General features: G+C 39.7%; 1 pseudogene; it reads right to left on the bottom strand.

Moving 5' to 3' along the window:
• The window catches only part of LOC130981092 (chorismate synthase, chloroplastic-like), a 36,450-nt pseudogene that overhangs the window by 12,970 nt on the left and 4,145 nt on the right, over positions 1 to 19,335 (bottom strand).

Here is a 19,335-nt window from a genome sequence, read left to right as displayed (position 1 = left end):
AAGAGTAAAGGAATAGGGAAACAAACTAGAATAATGAAACTTCAATGGAGGCAATGACTCTTCTCAATATCCAAAAGCAAAAGCGTGAAACTAGAAATATATGAATGTAAAAGAACCCTAGAGGAAGTAGTGATTTCTCTCTAAGATTCAAAACTAAAACTAAAAACTATGTGTATGAGAATGTGTGTTAAGTCTCTATTTGTCCTCTGGCTCTAGTCTGTGTTTCTGGGCTAAAAACTGGGTCCAAACTTGGCCCAAAATCACCCCCAGCGTTTTCTACGATTTCTGCAGGTTGCGCATGTCACGCATACGCGTCGCTGGTCAACTTCGCGTGTCAGCGTACGCATAAGGTACGCGCACGCGTCGCCGTGTGAACTCCGATTCACGCGCACGCGTGAGCCATGCGTGCGCGTCGCTTCTCGCTGGTTGTCTCCTTTATTTCTTGTGCTCCTTCCATTTTTGCAAGCTTCCTTTCCATTCTTTAAGCCATTCCTGCCCTATATCGCCTGAAAATACTTAACGCATAAATCACGACATCAAATGGTAAAAAAGGGAATTAAAATACACAATTTAAAGGCTTAGGAAGCAAGTTTTCAATCATAGAATAAAATTGGGAAGGAATTGTAAAATCATGCAAATCATATGAATAAGTGTGCAAAGACTTGATAAAAAACAATTCAATTGAGCACAAGATAAACCATAAAATAGTAGTTTATCAGTCTCTGATGTTCAATTTTCACCTTCTAACAAGTTAAGCACTTTGAAACATATTCCACTACATCATTTTTGATACCAGGCCACCAAAACATAGCTTCAGATCATTGTACATCTTAGTGCTTCCCGGATGAATAGAAAACTCGCTATTATGTGCTTCCCTCAAGATATATTGCCGTAAGGTCCCTTCATCTGGCATACAAATCCTACCCTTGAACCTCCATAACCCATCATCATCCCATGATACTCTCCATCGCTTCCCTTGTTTAATTGCCGGCCATACCTTCCGTCATTCCTTCTCGTCTTGCTAACCTTCCTCAATCATAGATTTAAAGTTTCTCGAAATTTGTAATTGACTTAGGCACAAAGTTCCAGACTCCTCTCTGACTCCCACTTTTAAACTCTTGAACGCCTTTAGCAATTCCTCCTCTCTAAGCATCATCCAAGTCGCATACAACGACTTCTGACTTAATGCATACGCCACAACATTCGCTTTCCCCAGATGGTAATTCAGCTCAAAATCGTAGTCTTTCAGTAATTCCATCCACCTCTTTTGTCGCATATTAAGCTCTTTCTGATCAAAGAGATATTTCAAGCACTTATGATCAGAGAAAACTCAGAACTTAACCCAATAGAGGTAATGCTTCCACACCTTCAATGCAAACACAACCGCAGCAAGTTCCAGATCGTGCGTCGGATAATTAACTTCGTGAGGTCTCAACTACTGTGAGGCATATGCTACTACATTCCGGTGCTGCATTAGCACGCACCCCAAACCTCTAGTGAGGCATCGCAATACACCTCAAATGGTTCATTCGGTTCAAGCAACACCAATACAGGTGCAGTGGTCAACCTTTGCTTCAGCGTTTGAAAACCCTCATCGTACTCAGGAGTCCAGACAAATGGAACATCCTTGCGGGTTAACTTTGTCAATGGTAATGCCATCTGAGAAAAGCCTTTGATGAATCTCTGATAGTAACCAGCTAAGCCTAAAAAACTTCTTATCTTTGTTACTAAGGTCGGTCGCCCCCACTCCATCACTATGTCCACCTTGGAAGGATCTACTGCTATCCCCTACTTACTCACTACATGGCCAAGAAACTTCACCTTGCTCTTCTAGAATTTGCACTTAGATAGTTTCGCATAAAGTTTCCTTTCCTTTAGAATCCACAACACAATTCTTAAGTGTTTCGTATGCTCTTCCTCGGTCTTAGAATAAATTAGTATATCATCAATAAAGACGACAACGAACTTATCTAAAAACGGGAGAAAAATTCTATTCATATAGTCCATAAATACTGCAGGAGCATTCATCAACCCAAAAGACATTACAGTGTACTCGTAATGACCATAACGAGTCCTGAAAACGGTTTTAGGGATGTCTTCACCTCTCACCCTTATCTGGTGATAACAGGATCGTAAATCAATCTTGGAGAAAATCCCGGTTCCTTGTAACTGATCCATGGGATCGTCAATCCTTCGTCGTGGGTACTTATTCTTTATTGTGACATTATTCAATTGCCTGTAACCCACGTAGAGACGCATACTCCCGTCTTTCTTCTTCACCAGCAACATCGGCGCTCCCCACGGAGTAACACTAGGACAGATGAAGCTTTTACCCACTAGAGCCTTAAGCTCGCCCATTTCTAAAGGAGACATTCTATAAGGGGCAATAGAGATTGGCCCCGTTCTAGGTACCAACTCAATTGCAAATTCAACCTCCTGAGCAGGAGGGAATTCATCAATGTCGTCCGAAAAAACTTCAGGAAACTCACAAGCAACCAGAACTTTCTCTAAACTTTGTTCCTCACCCGACACACTCACAGCCAACAGCATAATGCCTTGACACTCCTATCTGACAATTTAATACCACGTAGTTTAAATAATATCCATTCACTACAACCGGCCCTTCTGATCCTTCTGGCATGAAATATAATGATTTCTCAAAGTAGTCCAGCAAAACATGGTTTTTAGACAACTAGTCCAACCCCAAGATAAGATCAAGACCGGTCATCAACAAGCAAATTAAATCATGGACAAAATCACGTTGCTTAACCCTAAATGAAAGTTGCAGACATCCTAACCTAGTCACCATGGCTTCATGAGTGGCATTATACACCTTCAGATCATAGCCCAAAACCGCAATTTTCAATCTTAACTCGCTAGCCTTTTCAAGTGCAATGAATGAATGAGTTGCTCCCGAACCAAATAAAGCATTCAAAAGTTTACCGGCTATTTCACATTTACCTCGGATAAGTGTATCAGATCTCTCTGCACCTATAGCTGAAGTGGTGAACACCCGTCCAGACTACTATGTCCTCCCATTTCCTTGTCTTTGCTTCTCCGGATAGTTCGAGGCTTTGTGCCCCGCTTTTACACATGAGTAACACAAGCCCTAACCAGCTTTACATTGAGAACCCGGATGATGACTCCCATATCTAGCACAAGCTTGCTCATTCAGAGGCTGCTTTCTAAATCTTCTCCTAGAGAAATTGTTGTTGTTAGGCCTTCTGAAATTAGCCTGATCCTGAGTCTGTTGTGGTGCAAAGCCTCCACGCTTAAAAGTTTGACCTCTAGGAGCAAAGCTCCTTCTCGGTTCTACTGAAAAGTCCCCCTGTGACTTACTTTATCCGCCGCCGCCCTTTTCACACAGTCTTCGGGCACTCTGCTCTTATTTACCAACTCGAAGAAAGTCTTGATCTCCATTGGCCCTACTGAAATGAAGATGTCGCTTCGGAGACCTCCTTCGTACTTGATACACTTTCATTCCTCGAAGTCTTCAGGAGCTCCCTAACAAATACGAGAAAATCTGCACAGTTCCTCGAATTTGTTGGTGTATTTAGAAATGGACATGGAACCCTGCTTCAGCTACAGTAACTTAAGTTTCTTCACCATCCTAACAGAATTCGAAAAGTACTTCTTATAAAATTCAACCTGGAGAGCATCCCAGGAAATAGGGTCATCACCCTGCTGCAAAAGATGTCGTGTAGCTTGCCACCAATGTAGCGCTTCCCTGGTGAGCTGATAGGTAGCGAACTCGATACACTACTCCTCAGGCACCTGCTGTGTTTGTAGTGCTCGTTCCATGGCCTGAAACCAGGTATCAGTTTCAGTTGGATTGGTGGTTCCCTTAAACACCGGCGGGTTAACCTTCAAGAATGCTGACAGCGTCATAGACCCATTCTGCCATTTTCCCCATTACCATTATTATTCATTTGATGTCTTAACGCCTCAACAATGGCCTGCATAGCAACAGCCATATTCTCTAACACAGCCATGAAGTTTATCGAACCATTCGTATTGGTTTCCGGTCCCTGAGTACTAGTACGACCTCTCCCAAGGTCTCGACCGTGTCCACGAGACACTAATTGGTTCCTATATACAACAAACAATCAATATCAAGTTGATCAGTCTCAATATCAGAAGTCTAGTGCTTCAAAGTCCCAAATTCATGCTCATGAATGTTTATGCCAGTTATATCAATCAGATATTCTAATAGCACATAAACACACACACACACAGAGAATGCACGGAAGCATAGTCAGTCTAACCCTCATGCTCTACTGAAACGAATTGCTCTGATACCATAATGTAACACCCTATCACACAGAGTCTTATGCTTAAGTCATAAGACAGAGGTGGTGAGGTATTACTGATGACAAGTCATCATATACCCATTTTTCAAGCTAATTTCACTTGTTTTGTTAGCATTTATGCACTTTCTTGCATCCTAAGTTAGTGATTTGGAGTGAAAATGCATAACTTCTCTAAATCAAGCAACCACTATGAAATTAATGATAAATCATGAGGTTTAAGCTAATTTTAATTGCATTTTAATTGATTTATAAGCCTCTTGAATTTAGTGATGCTTTGAGTGGTTGTTTTGGTTTATTGTAGGTGAAGAAAAGAAAAGAAAATGGAAAGCGTGGCATAAAAAGTGTAGCCAAAGAAAGAAAAGCGTGGCCGAATCAAGAGGAGGCGTGCCGCATTATAATGGGGAAGCAACCTTGCCCTCCACAAGGGCAGAATGCCCTCTAGGAGGGCAGCATCAAGTAACCAAACCAAGACAAGGCAACCTTGCCCTGCCCACTCCAAGGGCAGAGCACAAAATGGTGCCTTGGAGCCAAGAGAAGCAAACTCTGCCCTGCCCTTGTGGAGAGCAGGATCGGGCACCTCAAGGAAAAAAATCCAAGGAAAAATAGCTCCCATGCATGCCACAAGGTTCGAACCAAGAACCATGAGGAAGCCAAGCCTTGAGACACACTAGCGTGCCAAGAAACCAAGAAAATAATTAGCGTGCATGCCTCCGCCCAGTTTCGAACACGGGCCATGAAAGAAGGATCATTGCCCTGCCCTTGGCGCGGGCAGGGCAGAATCATGAGTGTGCGCACCATTTCTCATCCTGGCGCGGGCAGGGAGCATCCACGCGTCAACTTGCTTCGCGCGCACGCGCGCTCCTCAAATCTGGCATCATCCACGCATCAACGTGCAGCACGCGCACGCGCGCCTCTCAATCCTGGCAGCACCAAGCGCACGCACGCATCACGTTCTGGCGCAGCAGCTTTCCCGCCCTGCCCTTGGCGCGGGCAGGGCAGCCTCTGGCGCACCAAGGGCACACCAAACTTGCACCAACACGCATCATGGCCGCACCAATTGCTAGCCCAAGCATCAATTTTCTGCCCTGCCCACCACAAGGGCAGGGCAGCCTCCTGGGAGTGGATTTTTTGGGCCAAAATTCAAATTAAAAATTAATTTGAATTCATTTCTTCACCAATCCAAAAGCCCATCCAAATCCCAAAATCCAAGAATAGAAAGTGTATAAATAGTAGTTAGTTTGATGTAATTAGAACTTTTTTAGCTACTTTTATGCTCACTTTTGAATTTTTACTTTTACCTTGGCTTTAGAATTTTCACTTTCACATTCCTTTGGAGCTTTGACTCTCTTGGAATTGTTCTTGAGAGAATTGGCCGAGACTTTAGAGGATCAAGGGAGAATTGATTGATCTCCTTCCTCAATTCCCTTGGGCAATTCTACTCCTCTGTCTTCTGAGTTGTGGATGTGTGAAATTGGGGAAATTCTGTCCCAATTCCCATTCTAGCTCTGTTTAAATTTGTTTGCTGCATAATTCACTTTCAATTCTGTTCTTCTATTGCTTCTTCTTTCATTTTCTGTCAATTGCTTAGCAACTTCAGATCTGGGAAGGAAATTGGGTTTTAGGCTCTGCTACCTAAGCCCTTGGGATCCTGAGATCACTTTTGGTTCTTCTGTGAACCTTTACTGCACTTTCATTTCCTTGCTGTTTAGATTTCTGTTTGCATCCAATTCAATTTCTGCTACCTTCATTACTGCAATTTACTTTTCCTTTGTTTAGATCTTGCAATCCCACTCCTTAATTCCCATTTATCTTCTAGCAATTTATCTTTCTTGCCATTTAAGCTACTGCAATTTACCTTTCTTGCACTTTAAGTTTCAGTCATTTAATTTCTTGTTCCTTAAGTTTCTGCACTTTTACAATTCTGTTCTTAAATTTACTGCCCATTTCCCTTTCCCCCTTTACATTTACTGTCATTTACTTTCTGTTAAACACAAATCACTTAACCAACACTTGATTTGCTTGACTAAACCACCCACTAAACTAAAATTGCTCAATCCTTCAATCCCTGTGGGATCGACCTCACTCTTGTGAGTTATTATTACTTGATGCGACCCGGTACACTTGCCGGTGAGTTTTGTGTTGGATCGTTTTCCACACATCAAGTTTTTGGCGCCGTTGCCGGGGATTGAAATAGATTGACAATGATTAAGTGAAGTGGAGGTCTAGATTAAGCACTTTTTCTTTTCTGTTATTCTAACTCCTACTAATACACTAACTGTTTGAATTTTTGCTTAAACTAACCAAAACCTCATTCTAGCAATAGATTGAAGTTTTGTTAACTCTCTGGGTTTGTGTGTTTGTTGCTGTGTGTTTGTATGTCAGGTATAGGGAGATCCTCTCCTATCATTTCTGAAATTGATCCAAGGACTCTTCGGAGAATAAGAAGAGCAGAAAGAGGGAAGAATATTGTTGGAGAAGAAGAAGAATCTGAGGAGGAATTCCAAGATATGGAAGGAGATACCAGTCAGCCAGGAGGAGGAGCCAACAATGACCAACAGAGAAGAGTCTTGGCTTCATACACATTTGCTAATGCCAAACATTGTGGGAGTAGCATTCTTCCTCCCAATGTCAATGCCAACAACTTTGAACTCAAGCCACAACTCATAACTCTGGTGCAAAACAATTGTTCTTTCGGAGGAGGACCTTTGGAGGATCCAAACCAACATTTGTCCACCTTTTTGAGAATCTGTGATACAGTGAAGACAAATGGTGTACCTCCTGATAGCTATAAGTTGCTTCTCTTCCCATTCTCTCTTAGAGATAAAGCAACTCAATGGCTAGAGACCTTTCCAAAAGAAAGCATCAACACTTGGGATGACTTAGTGAGCAAGTTCCTTGCCAAATTCTATCCACCTCAAAGAGTCCTAAGGTTGAAGACAGAGGTTCAAACCTTCACTCAATTGGAGGCCGAGAGCTTATATGAAGCATGGGAGAGATACAAGGCTCTATTGAGGAAGTGTCCACCAGAGATGTTCACTGAGTGGGACAAGCTACAAAACTTCTATGAAGGCCTTACTCTTAAAGCTCAAGAGGCTCTTGATCACTCTGCCGGAGGCTCTCTACAACTCATGAAAACCACAGAGGAAGCTCGAAACCTCATTGATATGGTGGCCAACAACCAATATTTCTTTGCTCATCAAAGACAACGCCAACCATCACAAAGAAGAGGAGTCATGGAGTTGGAAGGAGTTGATTCAATCTTAGCTCAAAACAAGATGATGCAGCAGCAAATCCAACAATAATTTGAGCAAATGGCTAAGAGAATTGATGGCTTGCAAGTGGCAGCAGTGAGCACCACAAGCCAACCTCCAAACACTTGGGTACAAAGTGAAGAAACTCAAGAGGAGCAACAACAAGAGCAGGTTCAATACTTGCACAACCAGAATCAGGGAACAAATGAAGTTTATGGAGAGACTTACAATCCATCTTGGAAGAATCATCCAAACCTCAGATGGGGAGACAATCACAATCAAAACCAACAACCATGGCAAAGAAACACAGGCCAAAACAATTGGAAAAACACAAACCACAACCCCCAGCCAACCACTAACCAAAATTCATACAGAAAACCACAAAACAACTACCCAAATTCTAACCAATACCCACCCAATAACCACCCAACTAACCAAAACACTTATCCTCACCCATCAACACCCCAAAATCAACCCACCTCACAAGACTCACAGAGAATCACCCATCTAGAACAGCTCATGGAAAAACTGATGAAAAGCCAAGAACTAACCACCAAGAATCAAGAAGCTACCATGAAGAACTTAGAGAGGCAAATTGGCCAAATCTCTAAGAAGATCTCTGTTGAGAAACCATCAAGTTCACTACCTAGTGATACCATTCCCAACCCAAAGGAAGAATGCAAGGTGGTGCAACTGAGAAGTGAAAGGGTGTTAACAGATGGCAACCAAGGAGCAACCAAAGAGCTCATGGAAGATATCACTGAGCCAACAAAGAAGGATGAAGCCATTAACAAGGATAAGATAAGCAAGAATGCTCCAGAAAAACTCACAGAAGAAGATAACAAGCCACAGAATCTGAAGAAAGGAAAGAAGATCATGGAGGAACCCATTCCAGAACAGCATCAAGTGGTGAAGAGCTCAACACCACCACTACCTTATCCACAAAGATTCCACAAGGAAACAAAGGACCTGCACTTCCACAAATTTCTTGAGACTTTGAAGAAATTGGAAATTAACATACCTTTGGCAGAGGCTTTAGAGCAAATGCCCCTGTATGCTAAGTTTCTAAAAGAGCTCATCAACAAGAAAAGAAGTTGGAATGAGAAGGAATTCGTGATGCTTAGCGAAGAGTGTAGTGCACTCATCAAAAAGGGACTTCCTCCCAAGCTTGAAGATCCTGGAGGATTCTTCCTACCATGCACTATTGGGAACCTGTTTATCAACAAGGGGATGTGCGATCTAGGAGCAAGCATAAATCTAATCCCATATTCTCTAGTGAAAAAGCTTGGCATAGAGGAAGTAAAACCAACAGAGATGTCTTTGGAATTGGTGGATCAATCAATAGTCTATCCTAAGGGGCTAATTGAGAACCTTTTAGTTAAGGTTGGCAAGTTCATCTATCCGGCAGACTTTGTAATCCTAGGTTCTTCAGAAAATGGAAATGACTCCATAATACTTGGTCGACCATTTTTAGCCACTGCTAGAGCCATTGTGGACATTGAGCAAGGAGAGTTAACTCTGAGGATGCATGAGGAGAGCATCATCCTGAAAGTCTTTCCAGAAGAACAAAAAGATGAAGAAACAGGCAAAATGAGTGATGATCCCCTTCCAAAGCAATCAACTGAAAAGGAATTGGAACAGAAAAACAAACAGATGCAAGAAGAAAAGGGGATTCACAAGGAAGCAGGGGTGATCAGCAGAAAGGAAGGCATCACAACTCAAGTAACTGCCAAGAAGGGAAGATCAACAAGCAAGAAAAAGGTGAAGAATAAGAAAAAGGCTCACAAAGGGTGGAAGAACAAGAAAATCCCAACTGAAGGATTTTCTAAGGGTGATAAGGTGCAATTAATATACCAACAGCAGGGAGCAGAAGATTATTACACTGTCAACCAAATTCTTTCTTTTGAGCATGTGGAGATTGAACATCAAAGCACTCAGAGAAAGCTGACAGTGAGGGGTGACAAGTTGAGACACCACCAATATCAACCACCCTAAAGGGAGGTCAATGTCAAGCTAATGACAATAAAAGAGCGCTTGTTGGGAGGCAACCCAACCTGAGGTAGTTTCTTTTCATAACTTTTCAATAAAAATGTTGAGTAATTGGTATGGATTGCAAGGAGCTAAGTTTGGTGTTGCACACCAAAACAATTTGAGGAAGAATGAAAACTTCTAAGTTTGGTGTTCCACCAAAAATATCATCTAATACATTCTCACCTCTTGCATGATTCTAACTCCAAGCAATCAACCACATTACTCAACTGTTAAATTGTTTTCTAGCTTTAATTCCATTAACCGTTAGCAAGGATACATGGTTTCAAATATGGTTAACTTTGTACATCTGAGACAGTGGCAAAACAATTAAGTTTGGTGTTCACACACCAAAACAAATCCTGAAACCACACTCAGTTATGCTTACTAACCATATGATCAAGGGCTTGAGAAGCAAGCAACTTTGAGGATTATGCAGGACATGAATCAATAATTGAAGACACTATGCATTTTGACTCAAAAGGGAACATAGCAGAAAGAAAAATCAAAGGGCTGCAACTACAAAGGTTGTATCTGAACTTAATCCTTGCTGCTGTGTATTGTTTCGAACATAGAAACCATTGTATGCCTTGCTAAAGAGTTTATCTAGTTGCAAGTGAAATTGTTTGGAAAAATGATGAGTCTGCATAATGCTTGTATCCATCACTTAGCTTGAATATTGCTTTGTTTCCCATATGCTTGAATAAAAGAGTTTGGTTTGAATTGAAAAGTAAAATATCCAATGTTGCATGAGTATGAATGGAAGTTGGTGGTGGCACATGTGTTTGATTAAATGCATAACTCATGAGATAAGTGTTGCATAATATCATTCTCATTCAATTGTGAGTTAGCTTGCTGTTACATAGACCTTTATCAATAATGAAGCACCCTTGGTAACAAAAACAGAAAGAAAAGGAAGAAAGAAAAAGCCAAAATGGCAAGAAAACAAAGAATAAAGGTTGGACACCAATGGTTTGGACCCTAGGACAAATGCCTGTGGTGTTCTTGTACTGAGATCTGCTTGGACGAGTAAATTCTAAGGGGTATTTTGAAACCCGGTCACTTAGATCAACTGATTTGGGATGGCCAATTGAAAATCCACAATAAAGAGCAACTTAGATACAAAGCACTTAGTGATCCAAAGAGATGCTGGGCATCAATGATCCTAGGAAGAATTAGTGAGCTAAGTGTCTGTGGTGGAAAGATGTTGAGCAAAATAAAAGAAAATGAAGCCAAAGGCTAAGCTGCAACATTTAACACCAAACCTCTAAAAAAATAAAAAGCTTGTTAAAGCATCATAAGCCAAAAAGAAGTTAGCAAGGGAGTGATCAAAAGGAGAGTCTTATAACAGCAAGTTTAGCAAACCTTGGATGCAAAGTGTGTCTTATGCAGCAGCAACAATAAGTGAGTATCATTGTCTGCATAAATGCCCCATAAATTGAAGTTCTGCTATCTGCATAATAAGGATTTGTGTTCTTTTCTTATTCATATCATTTACTCTTAGTTTTGATGCTTGCTTGGGGACAAGCAAGGTTTAAGTTTGGTGTTGTGATGACAAGTCATCATATACCCATTTTTCAAGCTAATTTCACTTGTTTTGTTAGCATTTATGCACTTTCTTGCATCCTAAGTTAGTGATTTGGAGTGAAAATGCATAACTTCTCTAAATCAAGCAACCACTATGAAATTAATGATAAATCATGAGGTTTAAGCTAATTTTAATTGCATTTTAATTGATTTATAAGCCTCTTGAATTTAGTGATGCTTTGAGTGGTTGTTTTGGTTTATTGTAGGTGAAGAAAAGAAAAGAAAATGGAAAGCGTGGCATAAAAAGTGTAGCCAAAGAAAGAAAAGCGTGGCCGAATCAAGAGGAGGCGTGCCGCATTATAATGGGGAAGCAACCTTGCCCTCCACAAGGGCAGAATGCCCTCTAGGAGGGCAGCATCAAGTAACCAAACCAAGACAAGGCAACCTTGCCCTGCCCACTCCAAGGGCAGAGCACAAAATGGTGCCTTGGAGCCAAGAGAAGCAAACTCTGCCCTGCCCTTGTGGAGAGCAGGATCGGGCACCTCAAGGAAAGAAATCCAAGGAAAAATAGCTCCCATGCATGCCACAAGGTTCGAACCAAGAACCATGAGGAAGCCAAGCCTTGAGACACACTAGCGTGCCAAGAAACCAAGAAAATAATTAGCGTGCATGCCTCCGCCCAGTTTCGAACACGGGCCATGAAGGAAGGATCATTGCCCTGCCCTTGGCGCGGGCAGGGCAGAATCATGAGTGTGCGCACCATTTCTCATCCTGGCGCGGGCAGGGAGCATCCACGCGTCAACTTGCTTCGCGCGCACGCGCGCTCCTCAAATCTGGCATCATCCACGCATCAACGTGCAGCACGCGCACGCGCGCCTCTCAATCCTGGCAGCACCAAGCGCACGCACGCATCACGTTCTGGCGCAGCAGCTTTCCCGCCCTGCCCTTGGCGCGGGCAGGGCAGCCTCTGGCGCACCAAGGGCGCACCAAACTTGCACCAACACGCATCATGGCCGCACCAATTGCTAGCCCAAGCATCAATTTTCTGCCCTGCCCACCACAAGGGCAGGGCAGCCTCCTGGGAGTGGATTTTTTGGGCCAAAATTCAAATTAAAAATTAATTTGAATTCATTTCTTCACCAATCCAAAAGCCCATCCAAATCCCAAAATCCAAGAATAGAAAGTGTATAAATAGTAGTTAGTTTGATGTAATTAGAACTTTTTTAGCTACTTTTATGCTCACTTTTGAATTTTTACTTTTACCTTGGCTTTAGAATTTTCACTTTCACATTCCTTTGGAGCTTTGACTCTCTTGGAATTGTTCTTGAGAGAATTGGCCGAGACTTCAGAGGATCAAGGGAGAATTGATTGATCTCCTTCCTCAATTCCCTTGGGCAATTCTACTCCTCTGTCTTCTGAGTTGTGGATGTGTGAAATTGGGGAAATTCTGTCCCAATTCCCATTCTAGCTCTGTTTAAATTTGTTTGCTGCATAATTCACTTTCAATTCTGTTCTTCTATTGCTTCTTCTTTCATTTTCTGTCAATTGCTTAGCAACTTCAGATCTGGGAAGGAAATTGGGTTTTAGGCTCTGCTACCTAAGCCCTTGGGATCCTGAGATCACTTTTGGTTCTTCTGTGAACCTTTACTGCACTTTCATTTCCTTGCTGTTTAGATTTCTGTTTGCATCCAATTCAATTTCTGCTACCCTCATTACTGCAATTTACTTTTCCTTTGTTTAGATCTTGCAATCCCACTCCTTAATTCCCATTTATCTTCTAGCAATTTATCTTTCTTGCCATTTAAGCTACTGCAATTTACCTTTCTTGCACTTTAAGTTTCAGTCATTTAATTTCTTGTTCCTTAAGTTTCTGCACTTTTACAATTCTGTTCTTAAATTTACTGCCCATTTCCCTTTCCCCCTTTACATTTACTGTCATTTACTTTCTGTTAAACACAAATCACTTAACCAACACTTGATTTGCTTGACTAAACCACCCACTAAACTAAAATTGCTCAATCCTTCAATCCCTGTGGGATCGACCTCACTCTTGTGAGTTATTATTACTTGATGCGACCCGGTACACTTGCCGGTGAGTTTTGTGTTGGATCGTTTTCCACACATCAATTACGACCTCTAAAAATAAAATTTAGTATATATAGTAGTGTGAAGTATATGTATAACTAGGAGCCTTTGAAGAAAAAGGGGTAAATGAAAATTGCTAAACTGAAACGCACAACACTCTGATCTATAACGTAAACGAAGCAGATAAAGTAAGCTGACACAGATATATGTACAATAGAGTACCAAGATACAACTAGCAAAGCTCAGGTCTCGGTTCGTGATGGTAACCGGTCCGAGCACATAGTTATACATATATATACATAGTTATATATATATATAGGAAAAACCCAAAAGAAACCCCAAAATACAGAGTTACAAAACCTGAGTCTCCAAAATAATCTTTAAGAGGAGTTGATACAAACTACATGTAAACAGTGGAGATAATAAGTATCTAAGTAACTATATAAAACTAAAATAAAGTCTCAAGAGCTAATGATTTTCGCTAAATCAGAAGTCTCCAGCATGCCTCAATAAGGAGCCTCACGTCCTGCATCTGAAACCCACAAAAATCTGCATGGGTGAGAACCAGAGATTTTCAGCATAGTAACAATGCCCAAATATCTAACATATAATGTCTTGGGAAAACCGAAGGCAATCCTAGAACTCCCAATTCATAATTAAAGCATATAAACATAACTAAACCATGAGAAATAAAAATAGGCAACAAATTAAGGATATTCAGTCAAACAAAATCTCCCCTTTCCAACTCCTCTAAACCTCCCAACAGCCACTGGTAATTTGATGTCGCAAACACAATTATATCAAGTAAGAAAATTCACAAATAGGAAGCAGATACAGCAGTTAAACAAATAGCAAGTAATTATGCAGTTAATTAGGCATTCCAAACAAATCACATATAATGCATATGATGTATGCCTATCCTAGTAGCTGATGAGTCTCATCTGTCGGTTATGAAGCCAACCTGACAAGTCCTAGTAGCTAACTATTGGACTGTCCCTCTGTCGCGCATCCCCAACTCGAGCTATACTCAATCATAATTATCAACATATATATACACAATACCCACATTGGAGTTTATTCACGGGGGCGAGCTCATCCGGAACTTTCACAGTGTCCGACCACACTTACCACATAGGGTCAGCAGAGTATCGAATCTCAACCTGGAGTACGTGGTGGCTAGCAACTGCTTTCACCCAGGGAAACTTGTATCTTAGATAGGTGGAAGTACAACCATCACAACATCAATCAATCCAAATATATGCATTCATACTCAGCCATAAATCAATATTTATCTCAGCCATTCGGCTTATACTCATAATTTATAACCAGCCATAATCCATCATCACATGCAGCCATCTGGCTCATATCATACACAGCACTCCCACCATTATCCTCATCAACTCATGCTATAATCAATCATGATTCATCATAAATTTCCCTTTACTTCTTTTACAAGTTACCTTTCTCACAACCTTCACAAGCTTCATAACCCTCTAACCACCTATTAGGCTTCAAACAAGAGAAAACAGAGTTTTGAATGCTAGAGGAATGCATAAAATCAGAAAGCACAGTTGCTGAGAAACAGGGGCTCGCGTATGTGGCCTCTTGCTCACATACGCGAGGAGCATAAGAAGTAGCATATGCTCGCGTTGTGTGTTCCTTCTTGCGTACGCTCCCTGGCCAAGCTGGACTTCTCGCGTACGCATCACTGGTTCGCATACGAGAGCTCCTCAAACTGAATTATTTGTTCGCGTCGCGCACTAGGTGGTCGCGTATGCAACCTCAAAAATGCCACTCTTGCGTACGTGACCCACACCATGTGTACGCGAAACCTTAAGGCAGTAGCCATTGGTAGCATTGCGCAGGCATCTCGCGTATGCGGACATAGCAAAAACCTGAAAAGCTGCTAAGTCCTGAATGCTTAGCTTTGCACACCAAACTTTGATCGAGCATATCTCCCTCATTTTAAAATATTTTTCTACCGTTCTTTAAATGGCATAAACACCTCGGACCCAATTTCGTTTCTAAATATGTTTGACATAAATTAGGGGTCCGGAGGCCAGTTTGTACTCCGTCAAATTTTGGACTAAAAATACAATTTTCACCAAACTTGCAAAACCTCCAAATTTTAAAACATAAAACTTCCAAAACTCTTTTAAACCAACCAAAACTCAACCATTCATAATCAAGCAAGGATCAAAGAGGCAAAGAGGCAAGAAGAAGCTTTTCCTTCAAGCTAATTAGATCTGATAACATCAAAACTCAAAAATCTGAACACTTTACCCACTAAATTTTTGTTCTCTCACATGAATTTTTGGGCTTTGTAGAGCTAGACACCGCGGTCGCGTGGCTGCAAACAGTGCGGCGGTCGGAGCTCCAGATCAAAAGTTAAGTCAAATGAAGATTGAATTGAATTAGGAAAAGGGTTTCATGCTTCCCCTTCCCTTCTCAGCGTGTTTGATGTTGTGGTGGGGAGAGAAGGGTTGTGCCTCTCATTTAGTCACCCATTGGGTTGGGCCAAGGTCCCAATACGGGCCTGGTTGGCCCGGTTTGGCCCGTTCGGCCTAATCTTGGGCTGAATTCTTTAAAATTGGTGTCAAAATTCTTGTTTAAATTTTCTCTATCATATTAAGCCATAAAATTCATATTTATAATTTTCTAGAATAAATTTTGATTTTTGGGTTAATTACTCATTAATTAACCTGGTTTTATACTCCATGTATAGGACACATTAAATCTCCTTTAAACATTTTTTTTTGCTTAATACTTCAGACTAATTTACAAAAGGCACCAATAAACATATATAAATGTGAATATTCACTTTAATACCTGATCAAGTGACACAGTCTCATTATCAATTAAGTCCTCTGGCAGAACAACCTTGTGAACTTGAGACACATATGCAAGAATCTGAAAAGTAAGAGACCTTTAGCAAAGGATATCCTAAGGGAATTGGCATATAAAAATATGATACATGCACATAAATATACACCAACTATGAATAGACATATATAAATAATCGATGCTGGACAACTTCACTTATGTCTTTACTATGTAAAGTTCCATGTTTCTTTTCTTGTTTTAGAGGATGTCTTATCCTCTCCCTTGTTGAACTTTCCTCTTTTCTCATTTTAAAACATTTTGCCTATCACGAAGAAGACAATATGTACTCTTTGCATGCATTTTCAAAGGTGGAAGCTGATAGAAAAATAACAGAAAACATAATATACAATGGAAAAAGGGAGAGAATTAGATTCAAAATATTTTTATCCTGTATTAATATCTTTTGATACAATTTTATAGCTTCTTCAAAGAATAAGCAGTGGACCGCTAAAAAAGGGACAAAAATACCATTGTGTAAAACAGGCAGAAAACTCTAGCTTAAACCACAAGACAATTACACACCTCAGTTCCTGCAAAATCCTTAAGGTTTTTTTAGCAACAGCACCAGAAGAAACCCTTCCAATGGTTTCTCTTGCAGAAGATCTACCATGCCCCTTAAAAATAAGAGACCAGATGCATAAGTATAATGCATGTCTAATTAAAAGAAAATGCCAAACTCATTAAATCATAAAAGTTGATATCTGAACTGATCTGATACCATACTTCATTTCGTAGGTTGCATCCGCATGGGAAAGCTTATAAGCTGATGACAACTCACTATAGTCCTGAAACCCAGAAAATGTAATGAACAAAGCTATAAGCATTACAGAATCAACTAAAGAATACCAAATATAAACTTGTGAGTCTGTCATAAATCATAATCAACTATTATTGTCAAGCCTTCGAACTACAGGTTTTTACTTCATCTAACCAATTACCAAATAAGGACGATTGATTTACCAAAAGATTGAGTATGATAGGAATCGAGGCTATTGGACGTTGAATCAATTAGGAGTTAGTAGTCAAGAGTTAGTAAAATAGTTGTGTGGAAAAGAGATTTAGGGTGATTAACACTTAGTAGGAAGGGAATAGGAGAGCTCGGAGGCCTCTCCAACACAAATGTGTCATCTAAGAAAACACCCAACTAACGTCAGTCTTAGCATGACCAATTCAAAGTAAGTCCCTAAACATATATGGTTGGTTTTAAGTACAAGTTCTGAAGAATATATAATTTATCATCTTTGATTAACACCCCCTCACCCCACAAAAAAACACATACGTGCAAAGAAATGTAAAAGAAAAAAGGAGGGGAAAGAAGAATCTCCATTCAGTTCAACATTACAACACGTCTAGAATAACAATAAGTGTTGGTTGTTTTTTATTGACTCTTCTGTACATGAATATAAGCTATAGCATTAGATACTCACATGTCATTTTTTATCAGTACTAGGTACAAATACATGGATTAGAATTCCAGTAGTAAGTCCTGCAATTAACAAATTATACTTCAGTGTTTTATTTTTTTTTTTGCAATAAATATACAGCTTCCCAACAAATATATAGAAGAAATATTAACCTTTGAAGACCCTTGAGAATATTTTACACGTATCAGTCTCCTTTTTAGGAGTTGTAATGTGGCTTTTGCCTAGCCTCCTATACACAAGAACTGCACAATGTTACTCTTTAGAGACATTTTGTAATGCATAATCAACAATCATTTCCTATCATTCATAGTTACAATAATGAAAAGCTATCTTAAAATATATTCATCTGTTATACTATGCAGTTTCTTCTGTCAAGATCAACTTGCACGTCAGACTCGGAGAGAGGGATGCGAGGACACCCATCAATGACACAACCAACACCTCTGCCAAGAGACTCACCATATGTTGTCACACGGAAGTGATTTTAACAAGTACTCTCAACCGCCTGTATCTTTGTAATTCATCAATGACTTCAAAAACTCAAACCAATGTCCATCTCAATATCATTAACTATGAACCCTTAAATGCATAACTGACATTAGATTACAAACCAACCATTTCTTTTAATTTTATTATCCTTTAAGAAATACTGAGACCTAATGTTTTCGGAAGTTTAAGTAAAAAAAGTTAGAAGCATTTAAACTAAGTATAAATTATCTAGGAAGCTTAAAATTTAAAATCCTAATAGGCAAAAAGTTTCAGGGAAAAAATAAATAAATCAAACTAAGAATCAATTTCACATAAGATGAAACATGTGTGTATACCCCCTTCGAGGAGTTCTTACATGAGCTAAACAACAAAATCACCTATTACAATGATTACATTACAACGAATTACATGCTATATCAAACTTAAAACATTAAAATTCATATGAATCACTAAATGGTAATTGTCCCGACATAATCCAATGAGTAATTAACAATCCCGTTATATAGAAAAAGCTTATTATCATTACCATTTTGGACGAATCAATGAAATATTCAACAACGGATTCAGTATTCAAAATTATTATGCTGAAAAAATTGCATTCATGAAAGCAAATAAATAAACGCAATAGATTATATGGATTTGAAAAAATAAACAGGGAGCAGATTGCAGTAACCGATAATCTGAAAATCAACTAACAATAATAACTAGAAGAGGAATTATATATATTATGATGCGATGAAGAGAAAACAAAGAGATGGAAGGAGAGAGTGAACTGACAGATGTTTTTGGGAATGCAAGGGCCGAGGGAGGCTTGAAGGTAGGCGGATGATTGGGATCAGAGGTTGGAATTGGGAGAGATAGAACTGTCGAGGAATGGCTTCGAAGAGAGACAGGTAGAAGAAGAAGCCATTGAAATAAAATACAGGTCGAATGAGAAAAAAATGGTGAATTGAATATTTGAATTAAAATGAGTAATAAGGACTTAAACGAGTGAGTGATGAGGTTTGGAGGTTAATTGGTTAACCTTATAAGGTTTGGGTGTTTATTAGGTAACCTTATATAATAAAAAAAAATATTAGGTATACATGAATATACAATAGATCAATTTATTTATATGATTCAGGATTTAATATAGCATCATGGAATGGTTACTATCGTAAACATGCTAATTTATGTGAATGAAATTGAAGAAATAAAAATCAAATTTTTTATTTTTGGGTCAGAGTTTCATATAAATTTAATTAATCATGTAAATAATAACATTTTAGGTCGATATAATGACATCTTTTTATAGGTATAAATGATATAAATATATAAAATTACCAACTATGATTTATT

Source organism: Arachis stenosperma, chromosome 1 (assembly GCF_014773155.1).
Source record: "Arachis stenosperma cultivar V10309 chromosome 1, arast.V10309.gnm1.PFL2, whole genome shotgun sequence".
Taxonomy (NCBI): Eukaryota; Viridiplantae; Streptophyta; class Magnoliopsida; order Fabales; family Fabaceae; genus Arachis; species Arachis stenosperma.
The sequence above is the reverse complement of the archived record's forward strand: the minus strand, read 5'-3'. Positions and strand labels throughout refer to the sequence as shown.